The sequence below is a fragment of the Coptis chinensis genome, chromosome 2 (assembly GCF_015680905.1).
Source record: "Coptis chinensis isolate HL-2020 chromosome 2, ASM1568090v1, whole genome shotgun sequence".
Taxonomy (NCBI): Eukaryota; Viridiplantae; Streptophyta; class Magnoliopsida; order Ranunculales; family Ranunculaceae; genus Coptis; species Coptis chinensis.
Window position 1 is genome coordinate 20,910,138 of NC_141457.1, and position 19,294 is coordinate 20,929,431.

At 35.1% G+C, this 19,294-nt stretch overlaps 1 long non-coding RNA gene across 1 annotated transcript; it reads left to right on the forward strand.

Annotated features, from left to right (window-relative positions):
• Window positions 1–904: 904 nt before the first annotated feature.
• Window positions 905–1,906, forward strand: LOC147515306 (uncharacterized). The gene is made up of 2 exons (XR_015210144.1): window positions 905–1,651; window positions 1,781–1,906. It is a non-coding gene; the product is annotated as an uncharacterized LOC147515306 (long non-coding RNA).
• The last annotated feature ends 17,388 nt before the right edge of the window (window positions 1,907–19,294 follow it).

Genomic DNA, 19,294 nt, shown 5'->3' on the forward strand with positions numbered 1-19,294 from the left:
AAGAATCGAAACCTTCAACATCTCGGGATCTTGCTTTCTTCTTTGGTCTTGGAGCAAGCGTTTGGATTTACAGAATCGAAGTTCTTTTGCCACTTTGGCGTATTTTTGACTAGATTATAACAATCTTGCCATATCCAAGGTTTTCAAAGAGTAGCCGCGATAAGTTGTTCTTGCTGGCCCGAAAGCTACGTTTAAAAAAAAAAAAAAAATCAATATCAAGTAGTATATAAAATGAAGTATAAATAAAAGCGAAGTATAAACGAATCTTACAATGTCTTCACGTCCCCACCCGCTTGGAGGTTGTTCTTCAAGCTTTTCGAGTATAGCATGATATTTGTTGAAGAACGGTAGAATAATCGCCTAACGTTGTGAAACTCCCCTTCCACTTACGGTTCAAGGCGGTCAAAACCTTGAATTTGATTCATTCTAGCCATAATTCGGTTCCCAATAAACTTGACCCGATTGATCATTCCCTACTATAGGATCTTCTCCAATCTCAATCCATGCTCTAGTAAGAGCAATATTTTCTTCATTTGTCCAACTTGGACCCCTTCCTTGTTTTGGTTGTGACATTGAGAGTGTTATGTGTGAAAGGTTGAGAGTGTTGTGTGTGAAATGGTTGAGAGTGTTGTGTGTGAAAATGAAGAAGGAGATGAGTGTAGATATAGAAGGTAGAAATCCGCCGTTTTTGCCCGTTTTTGCCGTTGAAGAACATTAGACGACATTAGATTGGCGCCAATAGTAGTAGTGGCGGCGGCGGTGGTAATAATGGCCTCCTTGTTTGTGGTCAAAGTCAAAAAGTTGAGCGACATTAGTAATGGGTAGCGACATTACTATTATTGTCGCCCGCATCCGCAGATCCAAATTGCCAAATTTGCGAACAAGAATGTGAACAAGCAGGTGATGCGACCACGAATGCGACCACCTAGAGTTGGAATTCCGGGAAATTCCGACGCATTTCTTCAAATTTGAAGAATGCGACCACGGATACGTCCACCTAGAGATGCTCTTATCTATCCATCCTAGCTTTTATACGATTAGCCTAACCAGCGAAGGTAAAGACCTAACCTGGTCGAGTCGATTACACAGTCTCATCCGTTTTCGGATTTCACTTCCCCTTGCTTCGATAGCCTGTCTCGGCTTTACTTGTTTAAAAAAAAAGTAAATCAATAACCTTTAATTAATGGATTTTTCAATGCAAATTGCCTGCGCTATCAACAAAATCCCTCCTCCTCCACCCAACAGTATACACCCAATCTAAGAAGAATAACGGTCTTCCCGAACCACCCGCCGCCAGCCCAGCTCCAGAATCATCTTCTTTCCTACCTGATCCAACAACAGCCCCTCCTGCGCCAACCGAGCTAACAGCCCGATAATCTCTCAACAAGCCATGGATAGCTAGCCAACAGTCGAGGCCACAAAGAAGACGGTTTCAAAGCTCGAAGAGCATATTTGTGAGGCAGATCCCTAAGTGCATAGTTTCATGTGACGAACAACGAACGCCATTTCTTCCAATGAAGTTGGTGTTTGAGCTGTCGAAGAGGCTCGACAGGAGCGGACTCGTGATTGTGTGGATCGCCTTGTTACACAACTGAAGGGACAGATTCTCTGTCCACCCTACATCCACCTGCCCATGAGCTAGCTAATGGTGGTATGTTCTTGTTTAGGCATTTGAATCAAGAACTATTATCCACTTAAACTCTCTGTTTTCTAAAAGTTTTTACATTCTCGTTCTTGAGATTCTTGTAACCTCATGGTTTTTTCATGACTTTGATCTCAGAAGTAGAGCTGCTTATTGCTATCAACCCATAGGAGTGGGGATGTCACCGAACAAGAATAAATACTAAACAAAATAAACTTTGTAGCCTGTTTCTTCCACACAAATATAGACTGGGTGCAAAGTACAGACTGCAGATAATCACTGATGATGCTACTTGATTTTGTATGTTTGTAAGTAGTAAGTACTAATACATTTTTTTTTTCTTAAAAACTGTTTTAATGAATTCATACTTCATGAGTAAGTTGATGAGTTATAATGAACCAACAAGGTGACTAAACTCATGAATCTTGATATCAACATCTATCCAAGTAGATATTACTCCCACGTTCTAACTTGAAGAACTTTTGCAAACTGGAAGCTCCAACTTCCAGTAGTTGGTTACGTGTTCGAATAATGAGTTTTCTTGGACTGTTTTTCAGGAATTCTAGATCATCTTCAACTCCACAATTATAATACTTGTAACTTCAGCCCAAGAATTTGAGTAATGAGGTGTTACCAACGCATACTTCATTGGGTTTCGCATCTACCTTATCCAACTTAGACCAGACTAAAGTGGCCTCCTGGCTAAAGTTGATGCTCATGAACTTTGAGCTTAAGATGGACTATATTCCAGACTTCTACTAATAATAAGTTCTTTGAAAATCCTAAACCCTGTTGGTATTAGGGGTATAAAAAATGTAATTTGCGTGTGGGGATGCTCCTTTTGGCCTCGTCTTAATTGCAAAAATTGTAGGGAAGTTTAAAGCATGTTAGTTGCGATATATGGGAAGTAATCAACTCTTGATTTTGAGCGGCGTTTAGTAATAAATAATATAAAGGAATGTCTTCTAACTTAGACCAGACTAAATTAATGGATCAGTAATGAGGTGTTACCAACGCATTCAAACATCTTTGCCAATCAATGCAAAAGAACAACAAAAACACAAAAACAAACATATATAAATGGTACACAACACATATTAAGAATGAATCAAAGATAAATAGAGTAGAGAAATCGATATTTGCTAGAAAAAATTGATAAAACACGAGTTTTACATATCTAATTATTATAGCGCAGCAACCAAAAGTGGGAGAAGATGAGTTGCGTTGTGGAAGAGTTATCAAGTTATGGAAGGGTAGAGGTGGAAACCTAACTTGAGCAACTCTTTCTTCAGCGTTCAGTGAGAAAAGAAACGCGGAATGCTGAAGTCGGTTTGGTACCTTTGAATGCTGAAGAGTCCCATAAAAACAAACAACTTACCTTTTGATGAATGCTGAAAACTAGTTTTCAGCGGTGCTGAATGCTTAAAAATAAAAAAACAAACAACCCCTAACTAGTCCATACCTAAAAAATGGAGTTTAGAGTATTACTAGACCTGTGGTCGGGCTGCTATTTTTAAACCCATCAGAACGGTTAATTTTGTTCACCTATAAATTTAAGGTCAGTAAATTTGGATCTTTTTAATTTTTAAAAACTTTTGTTGGGATTTTGTTAATGAATTTAGATTACGTAAAACTGTAAGTGCGCGTACCACTGAAGAGTTCGTGCAGCTTCATCCCCTAGATATATGACAATAATGGAAATCTTTTAGGTTGATTTCTTTATATTTTTAATAGCATCACCATGCCACCACAATTTTATAAGATTCTTATACATAAAAATGAAATAAGTCTAATTAAAATACACCAATTAAATGGACAGGTCCTTGCCTCTTTGGGCAGTTTGTAACAACATAGAGTTATCTCAAAGTCATTAATCATTCGCCTGCAAAACAGTATAATAAACTCATTCACATCTGACATGCCTAGAACATAGCTTCTTAATTCTATTTGTGAATTTCAAATAAAAAAAAATTACTAATTAAGTTTGTATTTATTAGCTTTTATTTTTTCCAGACAGCCTAATAACACTATAATGAGATCTATATACAATTAAAAAAATAAAATAAAGATTACTACATTTTGTTCCCGATTATATCTTAAATTGTTATGGAGTTAGCAACAAAAACATCACCTACCATGTCATGCCCAATAATGATTGTCATAAAAGGTTTAGCTCCAAGCTATGACATGCATTCGGCAACATTCCTTGGTACTCTTCCTGCCACATGGTACGGTATACCTAAACAGGAAAGTTCCAATCAATAAGTAAATAAAACAGGAAAAAAAGAAAAAGGGACAAAGTAACATTTAGTCTTATTAATAAGTATCACAATTTGTTATTTTTGCATCATTTTTGCTTGGAATGTCAACCTATATATGAAAAGGAGTTTATTTAGACACATGTGTCATCCAACACAAACACAGGGAGGCAGACACATGTACATCTATCTCCTCTCGAATCTCAATATCAATCCCTTCTCTCACACTATAATGTTTCCTATCAGCCCTTACCCGTCTTCCCGACCCTATCAATAGTTGCACTTCTCCAAACTGCCAAAAACATACTGAGGCAGAATATCCTCTTCCCAACCTTAAATATTCTACCTCTCCATGCTAATGCATGTATGCCCTTAATTGTATTTCCCATAACCCCATCACATGTTATCATATTCTCATCTCACCAACCAAACTACATGCCCTTTTCAAACTCTCTTACTTATCATCTAAAATTAGCCTACATTAATAATAAATTAATAATACAATTAATGAGCATGTAGTCAAATATATACATGTCCAGGAGTTGTTGTCGTTGGATGAAGGGGAGTAAATCACAGGTGATGTTGAGATAAATTGGTGATTTTCATGAATGCATATTTTGTTTTGTTAAATAAAGCTAGGGTTTGTGTTTTATGACATAAGGGTTTTTTTACCAATTAGTATAAACTTGATAGTATCAAAATTATGCATGATAATTATGTTATTGACATTGAATTGGTAACGTGAGCGATGGTAAATATTACCGTTTGAATAGTTGTTCCCTTACTTACGGCTGCAAAGCTGAACTCTAGTCATCTTCTCAATATTGTCAGAACCACATCGCCAGCTCGCTCTGCCAAATGAATGAAAACCTAAAAATTCATTATCTTCACAAAATAAATAAATGTCTCAATCATGTATCAAAAATTCAGAATGACACTAATAACCAAATTGGTAAACATTGTTCCAAGGTTGACTTTCCAATACAACTCTACTACTCGCTGTGTTTATTCACGTATGTGTGATCACCAAATTAAAATCCTCCACTCTTGTAAAGAAACTTGTAAATACTGGTAAGAACGTAATTAAAAGCCTCATATCATGAATATGGCATCTCCAAGAACTGTTTGAATATGACCAATATGTCTAGCTTAAACCTTAAATGGAATATCTAATTTATTGTCGAATGCAAATAAATATATTTAGTGGTAGCTCTAACTGCATATATCATATAGATCACAACCATAATTTTTGTGAAGCAAGGTATATACGTTGGACTCACTTTGCTTGTTGTTGGCTCGTAAGGGTCTTGTTTCAAATCACCATACAACTTTTCTAGAACCTCCAAGCGAGTGCCTTTGGTTCTTCTTTAAGCTTCAGAGTGGAAATGATCTTATTTGCTACATATTAATGCAAAGAATAAAATCAATTTAAACCATGAGTATAATTAAACAGTTTTAAAGTTAATGTGCTCAATATTGGAATTAATGTGTTAGCTAGTGTCGGAAATCAATTCGCATATGAAATGAAAATCACTAAACCCTTCTCGCAATTAAAACCTTAACTTATGGTTTCTATTGGTCAAACCTTGAAACTGGCACTGTTACTACTAATAATTTTCTTCACCAAAATTCACCTTCTTCTCTATTACTACTACTAATTTACTTTAATTTCCTATTATAACATAAATTGACCTACCCAGGAGAAGGAAAAAATAGAGACAATTTCAAAAGCAATTATAGCTAACCAAAACATATTATTAAATGATCTAATAGCCTCGACAAATAAACCAAACTTAAAGAGCATTCAAACAAAATAAAAATACTAAACACTCACCATTAGAAGAAGAATTTCCATTTTCATTAAGGTTGAAAAAGTTAATCTCTAGTGCCAACGCCGATGGCTACCATACACAGAATAATGGTTCCCCCGTTTAGTAAAAGAAGCTCTAAAAGAAGGCTATATGCCAAGAACTAAAGCTTGATGAATTTGGATTAAGAAGTGGCTTGAACCAATGCATTTGTACAGTCAAATTTGTCACTGATTCTATGGAGCTATTGTTCGACTTAAGGAACCACTATAATGTTCTTTGAATAAGGCAGCAAAGATAAAAAATTGAATAATGTAAGTAAAACTCAAAATTGATTTCGCGAAACTTTGACAAAAAAAAAAAAAAAAAAAAACAATTTCTTACTTGCTCTATTGTAGGGTGTAGGCACTTTATCTAAAAGCCCTAAAGTGGGAGATCAAAACAAACTTTCTAAGAGCACAACTTGCGGTTTATCCATTTTTCCCAGAGTTTGGCAAGACTTTATGATCTATAGATGCTAGCACCGATGCCGATGGCTAACATTTTTTCATTAAAGAAGCCTGTGACAAAGTCAATACTTGAATACTAAATGCACCTTAAGGAAAAAAGTAAATGAACAAAAACATTAAGGTAGCTAGATAGTCACATATCATGTACACATGATATCTGCATAAATTTCTAAAAAAACCATATCATGGATGCATTGTTGTTGCACAATGACCTTTCGTATTGAGCCTTCATATACACATGCATGCCTATCAAATGATCATACAGTATTAACGTTGTCCTTAAACCAATGAACTTTGTATGGCTTTAAGAAACAAATTCATGCGTTTTTCCTTTGAAGTAATTCATGCTCAACAATTGGCGTCATTGCAATCATTAGCCCATTATCTCGATCAGTAGTTTCTCAACCAATAACTAACTTATACTATATAAATATTTGAATGAGACAAAAAAGAGAGCAAAATAGAGGGGTCTAATCAATGATGCAAACAGTAATCTGACCACTATACAATTCATATGCCCTTGTGACAAAGTATACAACCACCACCAGTAAGAAATCATATGTAGCTTTTTTATTAGCAGAAATTGTAGTCTCTCCAAATCCTCTCTTTGGGTTTCTAAATTCACAAAGCTAATGCAGTAATTGCTTTCTAAACTTTTCAAATCAAGTCAAAATAGATTCAACAAAAATACTATAGTTGATCTCATATACTTTCTTCGATTGATTATCTACACTATTGCAAGCAGGTAGAGAGAGAAGGTTAAGAAAGAATAGAATCGAAAACTTACTGATAGAGAGAGAGAGACAATTATTTCATTGATGGTGTTCAATAGGGATGCAGTTTTGGTCTCATGATGTTCGATTGTAGTTATTCTCTCGAGTTAGCTCCTTTTGGTATCATCATTTTTCTGAGTCTTTTAGAACGTCCGTGACATGTATATTCACTTTTAGGTTTCGGTTCTGGCGTTACCTTTGGTATCTTAGTATTATAATCGAATAGTGTCTAGTGAGAAAGAAAAAACGTAGCTGCGTAGACCTTGTAAGCACACCTTTGCAATTGCAGTTCCACCCCTTCTTTTAGATACAGAATAATCCCTCGACCATATTGTTTAGATATCTTACCTCATTAGGTTGGATAAAAAGAAAAGCTCACAGAAATCAGCAAAGAGGATTGATCTTTAACAAAAGTGCAATACACTTTCTAACTTTTCTGGTTGAAAAGATATGCAAAAGGGAGAAATGAACCAAGCAACAAATAGAAAAGAATAGGAAACTCTCACTGGATATGCTTATAGGCTTATAACATCTGCACTCCATCCACATCAACCCTTCTAATGACTCTGTCCAAGTTGAAAAGGATTGTGACTCCACATATTTATGTGATATATGACCCCCTTTCGACTTTTGAGGCGTTTCTCTATCAACATATATTTTGCAGGCTTCATAAAGAATTAAAGAAAAAAAAATTATTGTCACCTAATGAAATGCCATCACTGATGTGATATTCCTTCACTGATGGCTCGTGCCAACATACATCTTAGAAGAAAAAGGTAAATTACAGTGAACATTGGTGGTGGAGAATCGAGATGTTCTGCCACCATAGCTTTTTTTTTTTTGTAAGTGAGTTTGGGGCGTTTAACAAATGGGTTGGGTTTTGTTTTGTTTTTTTGGTTGTTAACTACTTAATTACCCACTGGCAAACAATTCAAATTAGGCGTGTATTTGGTTTTTTTAATCCCTAGCATGTGAAAAGACCAAAACGTTTTTTTATAAATTGCTAAACACAACAATAATAAGGTTAAGTAAGTAATCAACCAATTAATTATTTTTTAAATATGGACTTTTTTATAAAATCTACTGATGTGGCTCCTTATGAGCATCTGGGAGAATGGATATTAATGTAGGTAGGATATATTGAAGGAGAGGCATGTTTCTTGATATTTGGGATTCAGTTAAGAAAACGACAAGTAATCCAGTAAACCTTTTTTTTACAAATTTTATTTAAAAAGTATAAGCTCGAATTCCACCCTTAGTCTCTACCATATAACCTATTATGTAATAAATTTTGTTGGGCTTGCCAACTTCATTAAATTTGTAAGATACTATAGTCTCCAGCCAACATCAACATCATTTATTGAGTTAAAGTGACTCAGTGAGCACAACAGGTTTTGTTCGTTCGTCTTTTGAATTTTATCTCATCGCACTTTTGTTATATATGTTTTTTTTTTTTCGATAGAAAATTTTGTTATATATGTTGAGCAAATGGCAATTCAGAGTTTCCAAGCCACAACTTGCAACTACGTAAACTGTTTGTTCCAGGCTTCTAGCCAGTGGCGCGCTCCACCAGACTCCCTGTTTATTTAAAACATTTTGAAAAAAAGTCTTCTTTCAGGGCAAAAACCTTAAGAGGGGTAGCACTGACATACCCCCACGGATCAACGTCCAACCAAACAACCTCTAATTAATTATATTGGTATTTTTTTCTAAAAGGTCGCTCTTAATCATCTGGTGATATGGGTTAGAGCTTTTGTCATCATCATTTAAGTTCTTTTAATTAGTTATTAGTGATTAATTTGACGTTTGGGTTTAGAATCTGGGACTACTACTTCAAAATCATGACTTGGGATTATCTGACTTGGTTTCAGGAGGAAGAATTGAATTTGGATAAGTATAGAAAAGAGGAAGGTGCTTTCCTCTTCAATGTTTGTATCTCCTTAAATCACTTGCTTTATAACTTTCCAGGAAATTAGATTCCTCGATCTGAACACAGCCATAAGGTTATCCATTGGCACAATTTCTTGTTGAATGTGCGGCCAATAGCTCATTTGTATAGACAAGTGCAGTCACAGACAATTGTATGTTGATAACGTCGTGGGTGGTTCCATCTCATAGTGCCTCACTTTTAGTGACCGAGCTTCTTGGGCTGGATACAAGTTCGTAAGTTGCTTCAATACTCTTGCATTTGCACAGAACATGCGTAACTGTTAGCAACAAAATTTTAAATTCACATATCGAAGCTAGCAATTCTCATATGTTTGTTCCAATATGTCGTAACCCTTCATCATACGAAGAAAAGCATTTTTTATTTGCAAGGGGGAAGACTACCTTAACTTTTCAAAACTATAACTAATAACAAATAACTGGAAACAGGGATCTGACCCAATCACTATAACAATCACTCACAAACCCAATTCCCACGTTTAAATAGCCCACGAACCCAGTTTTTAAATTTTAATAACCCTTAAGGACAAAATAATTTGGCCCGACTATTTTTCTATTTTTGAAATTCCACTTTTACCCTTCCTCGTTTTGTATATAAACGAAACTAATTTTCAAAGTTAGAAAATCACTACATCGCATTGCGCGCTCTGTTAGAAAGTTAGGAAATAGAGTTTTAACAAAGTTAGAAACTAATTTCTCAATTGAAGCTTTCAATCACTCTCGAAGATCGAGTGATTTCCTAAAATCTCAACTAAAGCTTTCAATCAAGCCGTCTAAAAATGTATATTCAATCATTATGAACAGTTTGAAATCATATTTAAAATCATATCATATAATGATTTTCAATTTTTTTTTCTTCATGTTGTTATGCTTTTAATTTTATTTTAAAACGTGAATTTAATTTTAGTTTTAAATTTTGTTTGTTCATTAGTTAAATAAGATCTGAGATTTGAGATTTGAGATTTAGATTTTAATTTTGTTTGTTATGTTCATTCTTAATTGAACATTAGTATTTTGATTTGGTTTTTGCTATGTTAATGAAGATTATATTATTAATGGGGTATGAACAATGATTGTTCATATCCTTGTTGGGTATGAACAAGATTTGTTCATATCCTTATTTGGTATGAACATTGATTGTTCATACGAGTGTTTGGTATGAACACTAATTGTTCATATCCTTGTTTGGTATGAACATTGATTGTTTGTGTTGTTGTCTATTTATTTTTGCAGTTTTATATGGATCATAGTGTGATTGGAGCTTTTTGTTACAATGGCGGTAGTCTTTCCATTCGTATTGGGTTGGATTCTTCTATTGATGGTGTTGCACAAGAGTTACATGGAAAATGGCCTGATTTGGGATTAAAATGCTATAATATGTGTTTCAATCGTGACGAGAAAGATAACCTGATTGAATTTGATGGAGAGTTGCATTCTTTGGCTTGTTATTATTTTGCAAAGAATTGATTACAATTGTTGAGATCAGAGTGGTTGTTTGTATCACTTCATTGATTACCTCTAGTAGTTTTATTTCTGCAAGTTCATCAAGTTCTTCATTTGATGGTGGTGGTGGTGGTGGTGTGATTGTTGTTTGTAAACCTTACAAATTTGATTTTTGGTTACGTAATTTTGATGGCGGTGTTGGCCAACAATTTGCTTTAGGTGCGCCTGAGTTTCGCTGTAAATTGATAGAGTATTCTATTGTGAGTGGTTACAAATATGAATTAATCAAGAATGAAGAGTTTAGAGTGATCGCAATTTGTAAGAATAAGAATGAGCGAAAATGTGAATGGTGTATACACTCTTGTGATTCATATGGATGTTTGAGATTAAGAAGATTAATCTCACACACACATATGGTTTTGTATTTAAAGACTACAAACATCCACCTCTCACTTCTTATCTTGTAAAGACTAATATTTTATATTTTGTTAGAGATAAACCCTTTTTGTCATTGGCGGATATTACCTTTTTTTTTTATAGTCGTGAGTATGGGCTTACAATTACAAAACATATGCCTTATGCGGGTAAGAAGTTGGCATTGACAGAGTTGTATGGTGATGTTGCTTCATCCTATAATGAACTCGTGTGGTATACAAAAGAGTTGAAGTGAAGAGATATTGGGAATTGTGTTGATCTTCAAGTGAATGATGAGAATAGGAAGTTTGAAAGGGTATTTGTTGCTTTTGAATCAAGTATTCATGGTTTTACATACTGTCGCCTGATAGTATATTTAGATGGGACATTCTTGAGATCAGAGTATAAAAGGTGTTTGTTGGCTGCTACTGCCAAAAATGGCGATCAAGGTGTTTCCCTTTATCTTACTTGCATGTTTTACACCTAATTTAAGTATAAACATGTATTGTTCATACCTGTTTTAGGTATGAACAATTAGTGTTCTCCCCTTTTCAGTTATCTCATATTTTGTTATCTTCTGTTGTTTTGTAGGATTGTTTCCTCTTGCTATTGGTGTTGTTGATATTGAAAATGAATCCAATTGGTTTTGGTTTCTTGATATGTTTAAGAAGGCTTTTGGGTATGAGAGGAGGTATACCTTTCTAAGTGATAGACATCATGTTTTGCTTGTGACATTCCTCTTGTATTTCCTGGTTCATATCACAGTTTCTGCTTGTGGCACATGGAGAACAACCTTAGAACAACTTTGTCAAAGACATGTGGTCTGACAAAAGTATTGGTGGCCTTATTCAAGAAATGTGCATATGCTTCCACACATGAGGTGTTTGAGGAGTGCATGGCTGAATTATTGAATATAGGTGGAGATGCAGTTTCAAATTTTCTATTTAGGGTGCCTTATGAGAATTGGGCAAATGCGTACTTCCGTGGTTCCCGGTATGGTGAGATGTGCTCTTCTCTGGCTGAGTGCTTTAACAACTAGATAGACAAAGAGCGTTATCTGCCCATTACAACCATGTTAGATGAAATTCTCATTAAGATGATGACTATGGCATCTGAACGGAGGAAGGAGTGCAAGAACTGGAAAACTGTTGTTTGTCCTAAAATGGAATCGAAGTTGGCTGAGAGGATTGAGGAGGCTCGTGCTGTGACTGTGATAAGGTTAGATGAGCATGTGTTTTAAGTTATTACAGAAAAGCATGAGTATCGGGTAGATTTGCTTAGTAGAGAGTGCACTTGCAACAATTTGGGCATAGATGGGTTTCTTTCCGGCATGCGATTGCGAGTATTTATTGCAAAGGGGATTCAGTGTATTCATATATTGAAGTTGCATTTCTCGCCACTTCTTTTAGCAGCACCTACTCTCATGGCATCACTGCAATTAGCCGCAATGAGATATATATGTTTGGATGTTTTTGATGGAGTGGGCATTCTGCCACTAGATATGAAGAGGGCTCCGGGTAGACCACGAGTGAAGAGGATTGAGAGCATGGGTGCTATGCGTTATACTACCCACAAATGCAGAAAATGCCACAAGACCGACCGACATGACTGAAAAACTTGCCTTGGGAAATCTGTTCATGTGCTAACTGATGATGGGGAATCTAGATCAATGGTAGAGTTGCCTAGTGACAATGGGGTATCTAGGGCTTGGCAATGTTTTGATGTGGGAAGCACTAGTTAATGTTTGATGTTTTGTTTGATTGACTTATGAATATGAATGAATACAGTTTTGGAATTTGTTTTTAAAAGTCTCTTATGATTTATATCATCCATTTTATTAAGTTTTTTATGTTTTGTACAATTATTGAGGTATGAACACTGAATGTTCATAGTCCAACAAGAGTATGAACATTCAGTGTTCGTAGTTCAAAGGTATGAACACTGAATGTTCATAGTCCAACAATAGTATGAACATTCAGTGTTCATAGTTAAAGGTATGAACACTGAATGTTCATAGTCCAACAAGAGTATAAACATTCAGTGTTCGTAGTTCCATTGTATGAACACTGAATGTTCATAGTCCAACAAGAGTATGAACATTTAATGTTCGTAGTTCAAAGGTATGAACACTGAATGTTCATAATCCAACAAGAGTATGAACATTCAATGTTTGTAGTTCCATTATATGAACATTGAATGTTCATAGTCCAACAAGAGTATGAACATTTAGTGTTCACACTTATAAGACATGAGTTTATAATAGTTTCAAATAAGAGAACAAAAATTAAGAGAACACATGATAAACATCAATAATATTTCACTTTCATAACAACTGATATATAGATATACAGATTTTTTATTTGTCTTTCATAACAACTGATATACAGATATACTAACGCACTCACACACATTCATACACGTCAAAATATAATGTTTTATCCTTCCTTACATTCATCATTAAACAACCCCTTCCAATAATTTTCCATATACAAATGATTTTCTAGAGTCCAGCTTCTTGGTTTGTCTGTCAGTAAGTAGCATGCAAGGTTAGGGCACATGCTGTGTGCTGCTTTTGCATTTGTTACTTCATAGAAATCCCATCGACCATTTAAAAAAAGAATTTCCATCATTTTGCAAACATGGAGTCCACAATTAGTGGTGCAATTTAGAAAATACAAATCTCAGGTCAATTATAACTTTCTTAATGTAGAAGTTTATAAGAATTTCAGTGAATAATTATGCATTTACCTATTGGTTTGCTGCGGACATTTTGGAGACTGTATTCTTACTTGACTACTGAGCATATGAATTGTCATTTTCTCCTTTCTGATCCGAAGATTTATTTTCTCAACCCGTTTCTTCTTCTGCAAAATAACAAGAAGTCATTGCTTTATTATGTTAGAAGATACAAAAGTTTCTTCTCATTTTAGTGTTTAAATTACCATGTCTTTTGCAATTTTGGATGATTTTTTCTTGTGGCTTAAGGAGTTGAAATGTAACAATTTCTCTTGTTTTCCCATTACGAACTCCACAACCAGTAGTGTCCAATGGTTTTCTGAATGTATTGGAATTGCCAAAAATTTGGCACTCAAGTCGATTGTGTCCACTATTTTTGCAATGCCTCCTTCCAGTATATGCTGTGACATTGAGTGTGTGAAATAATAAGAATGTGAGACCAACCACAAAATAGATATAAAATAATAATTTGAAATAAATAATTCACCTTTGAGTTGGCAGATAGTAGACATGTTTTTTTTTTGTTGGGATTGAGCATTCAAAACAATAATTCACTTGTTGAATTGAGCATTTTTTAGATTCAAAACAAAGTATAAATGAAGTAAGTTCTACAAATAAATGAAGGTCAGATATCGAAATTAAAAAATAGCAAAGTATAAACATTATTCGGTTGATGTAAGGTCAAGTATGAACATTCATTGTTCATAGTTCAATGGTATGAACAATGAATGTTCATAGTCCAACAAGAGTATGAACATTCAATATTCATAATCCACTGGGTGTATGAACACTGAATGTTCATAGCCCAACAAGAGTATGAACATTCATTGTTCATAGTCCATTATATAGTACAAAATATCGCGATATATATCAAGATTTCAGAGAAGGATAAATAAATATTGTGATACTAATTTGGATAAATACCAGTACAAATATCGGTGATATTTGTTGATATATCGTGATATTTCGACAATATGTTTTGTGCACGATATTGTCGAAGATAATTGGTGCTGGTGATTGCAAACCGACGAAGAAAATAAAAAAAGGCTACTCCTACCCTCTCCTACGCGAGCTTGCCAACCCACGAATTTTGATGGCTAGTTCTCCACTCTCGCACACCTCTCAGTATATTAACTCGTAGGAACAAGCTGAGAGTCCTGGGCATTAGGAAGTGAATCGGTTGTTGATTGAATCAAAATAGGTTCTTTGACAGAGCTTTGACCCACAGACAGAAGAAAAAAGGGGAAGGATTTGCGCTTTCTTTTAAGAAGGTAAGAAAGATAAAGCGGTGCCAGCTTCTCTGTGACAGAACTTCTCCGACTTATTATTGCTCGTCTCTTGTTCAGTTTATTACAAAGAGATGGAGAGCTTGTATTTAATCAAGTTTAAGTTACTAATAATATTGTTTTTGATTCTTGATTCTTATTATGTTATGTTTCAAGTTGCTGCTTCTCATGATCGCAATGAAGGTGGTGGAGAACAACCTTTGTTTAAATAGCAATCCATAAAGCAACTGTCTCGCTTTAGGACTCTGCTTCTATTAAAGCATCACCGCTTGTTCTTGGCTCCAAGGTAAAGATAGTTATTCTGTTTTCTTTTCACCATTGGATTATGCAAAATTGTTAAACTGGTATTTGGTTTTGCTTGTATATATTGCTTGCAGAGTGAAAATACAGGGTGGGTAAATGTGGAACTTGAATACCGTAATGCATCTAATGAGGACTGGGTTGGAGTTTTTTCCCCTGCAAATTTCAAGTAATGCTATTTTCTAAACAACCTTATTTTGAGTTGTGATATATTGACTTTGAGCACTATTTTCCGGTCTGCTGCTTGTTTCTTTATTTATTTTTTTTGCAAAATGCAAATTTGGTTTATTAAGTTTATCTAAAATATACATCATGCCTTAGACATAATTACTAAGATGAATTACAATTTCATTTGAGAAAGGAGATGCAAACACCATTAGGATGTCCTCGCTCGAGCATGTATATATGTTAGTGCATCAACCACCATGTTAGGTTGTTAGCTTGTCTATAGATATGTGTGATTTCAAAACCTTCAAGTGTGTTGATCACCTGATTAATTTGTGTGCCATTACACCGTTTAGCTTGCAACAAGTCGGTCTGCACGACTGCACCACCATATAATTTATCTGCATCATGGTTGCTGTTTTGAGCCTTTAAGAATGGCTAACATCTCAACTCTGTCATAAACAAGTTAGTGAAGGACCCAGCATTGTACGCCGCCAAAACATTACTAACATAACTTTTATAACACCCTCATGGCCTATAGATCTTGAAGTTAGAGATCCTTCCTTTTTAAGAGTTATTTACTCCTCATTCGGTGCTCCCAATGATGTCACAATCTTGTTTTAAGGAGCTACTATGTACAGGATTCTACCAATTTTAATTTGCTGCTATCCCCATTCGTGCATTGTCTTCAAACTTTGTGGATAGACGCGCGGTTTAATCTTCATTTCTCTAATAATAAGTTCAACAACAAGAGCACGGGTTCCCGAGGAGCTTGTCAAGATTACATTATCCCTTTGGTCCTAGATCAATTCACGGTTAATATATGACCCTATCTTTGTTTTGCTTGTAATGAAAACAGAAATTGAGTAACACTTTGTACATTTATCCATTTCAGGTTACCATTTCATACATTGATTTGTAGTAGTGGAGTTGGCTTCTGATTCTCTTGAGGTAAAACTTCTACCTATTTCGTATACTAGTTTTATTTACTCCTAGTTGTTTGTTACAACATTAAATGGTATTTACTTATTCAATGATATTTACTTATTCAGTCAAAGATTCTCCTAGGCGCACCCAAGTACTATTCAGTCAAAGAAGTAATAACATAGGTAATTAATAAATGTTTTTATAAGGTAACATGCATATAATGGATATGTTTTGGTTGTTTTCCATGGTAAAGTCAATTGGTTTGTATATTTAGGTGGTGCTAGGATTTATTCTTGGTTTAATTATCAAGTGTGTAAGTTATGACAGGTTTTAAATTTATGAAATGCTGAAAATACAAAGGAAACTCTGCCGATTTTTTTTTTTTAGAATGTGATGTTAAGTGGTGGTTTTATATTTGAGTTATGTATATCATAAAATATTTTGTATTTTTAAAGTCATCTAGAAGAGGATTGTACCCATCTTTGGTCCTTGTCTTTGAGGGTAGAGCAAACTCTTCCATGAACTCTTCCATGTCTTTTGTACAAGTATGTTCTCAGTGGTTGCTTGTTTTTCTATTTTGCAGCATAAACACAGCTGAAAACTTAGTTGTTGCGCTCTAGGTATGTCGTGTTGTCTTAGTGGTTTGTTCTTCTCCCATTTTTGGTTGTTGCACACTAGGTACGTCGTGTTTTTTTTTCCAGCAAATATAAAATTTTCTAGTATTTTGAGTAAGAAAGTCGAGCATTTATTAGTAAGAATAATTCAAATAACCTGGTCATTGTTAGTGCAGTAGTGGAGTTTGATTTGCAGTAGTGGAGTTGGCTTCTGATTCTCTTGAGGTAAAACTTCTACCCATTTCGTATACTTGTTTTATTTGTTGCTTGTTGTTTTTTGCAACAACTGAAATTGTGGGTGTTTGTATGCATATAAGGGATATGTTTTGGTTGTGTGCCATGATAAAGTTATTTGGTTTCTATATTAGGTAGTGTTAGAATTTATTATTGGTTTAATTATAAAGTGTGCAGGTTATATGTTTTTTATATTTTATTTGTGCATGACTTTAAATTAATTTGAATGACTAATGTAATTTAACTTGGTATTCAGATTTTATGGATGAACTGATAGTTATAGAATTTATGTTTGTCTTTTTGTTGTTTTTTTTTTCTTTTTATTTTACTATATGAGTATTTTAGGCATAATACAGGTGGTCAAAAAGTTGAATAAACAAAGGTAATTCTGTCAAAATATTTTTAATTCTTTTGTTTTATAAACAAGCAAGTTAGTGTTAAAAATATAATGCAATGGTAAAATTGTCTAAATGATTTATACCATTGTTTCTAAGTACAGGGAAGATATGATTAGCATTGGTAAAGGCATGAATATTAGAATTAGATGTAGGAAAAGCGCCCGACATAGTTAAGGCAACATTGGAATATCAATAAAAGTACACAGTTAGCATTGGAATATTCTTGATATCACTCAAAGTACAGTTTGGTTCCAGAACACGGTGCACCTATGGGTGATCTGAGAGTTCCTACTAGTTTAAAGATTGGTTAATTCCGATCACAAGCCCGGATGCCGGTTTCGAACTTGACTGTAATTGTTTGATATTGTTAATATTTGGATGCTTGACTATTAGAATTAAATGTAGAAAAAGCGCCAAACACACTTAAGGCAACATTGGAATTTGAGTTATAAGACCACGTACTTGATCCATGTATTTTTAAATAGGAATCATCAAATTTAATTATGTTTTGGTTTGATGTATATATGAAATTATTCTCGTTTGTGATATATGAGGATAGAAATGCCAAAGAGATTTGAATCGGGTGGGACCACGCTATCCGTATCCCTGGAAATAAAAACGGGGCACATTGCCAATACTGTGATAAGATTTTAGCTGGAGGTGGCATTACAAGGCTTAAAGTACATCTTGGCGGAGGGGACAAAAATGTTGAGAAATGCTTGAAGTGTGGAAAGGAAATTCGAGACATGTTCCGACAAATAATTGAGTCCAGAATTGAGAAAAGAAATGGAAAAAAGATAGTTGAAGAACATTATAAAGCTGCCATGCATGCACACCCTCCTGGAGAAGACTCAAACGAGGATGACAACGAGTTCGAGATTGCTCGACAACAATCTAGAGATGAGTACCAGAGGTTCTGCGAGACGGGCTCATGGGATAAGAGGGCTCCAACCAGAGAGAACACCAATGTTGCAAGTACAAGCTCTCACAAAGGCAAAGGTGTTATGTCTTTCTTCTCCCGTTCAAAGAGCACTAGGCATCCCGAGCTTATTGATGTCGATTCGCCGAGAATGCCTGATGTTAATCAACCATCTGTCCACCAGATGATGCCAGTCGGTAAGTCAAAAGCTGGGGTGTTTAGAACAGCTGTGGCTAGATTTGTACTTTGGGGAAACTTGTCTGCAAATGCAGTGGCCAACAACCCGTATTACAAGCCGATGTTCGATGAGGCATGTCGCGCCGGTCTTGGAGTGACCCCTCCTTCAGCCTATCAACTACTAAATTTAGAGTTGCAAAAGCTTAAGGTAGAGTGCAAATTGTATATTGACCATATGAAAATAAAATGGTCTACATATGGTGTCACTGTTATGTGTGATTCTTGGACTGGTCTAACGCGACAGTGCTTGATGAACTTCATGGTGTATTATGATGGGCTCATGACTTTTGATTCATCCGTTGATCTATCGAAACACAAGAAAGATCACCGCCACTTACTGAAACACATGAGACGTGTTGTTGACAAGGTTGGTAAGGAGAATGTTGTTCAGATTGTAACAGATAACGGGGCGAATTTTAAGAAAGCTGGAGAGATGCTTGCAAGAGAAAATGGTATGCTTACAAATAAGTTTTATTCTCACATTTTAGATTCCTTTTGCAAATAGGTTTTTTATATGAGCTGTCTACTAAACTACTTCATGTACAATAGGGTATAACCTTTTCTGGACCCCATGCGCGGCTCATTCTATAGACCTTATCTTGAAAGAATTTTCTCGAGCCCCGTCGATGAAAGCAATCCTTGATAAGGCGAAGGATATCACGTCTTTCATTTATAACCACTCTG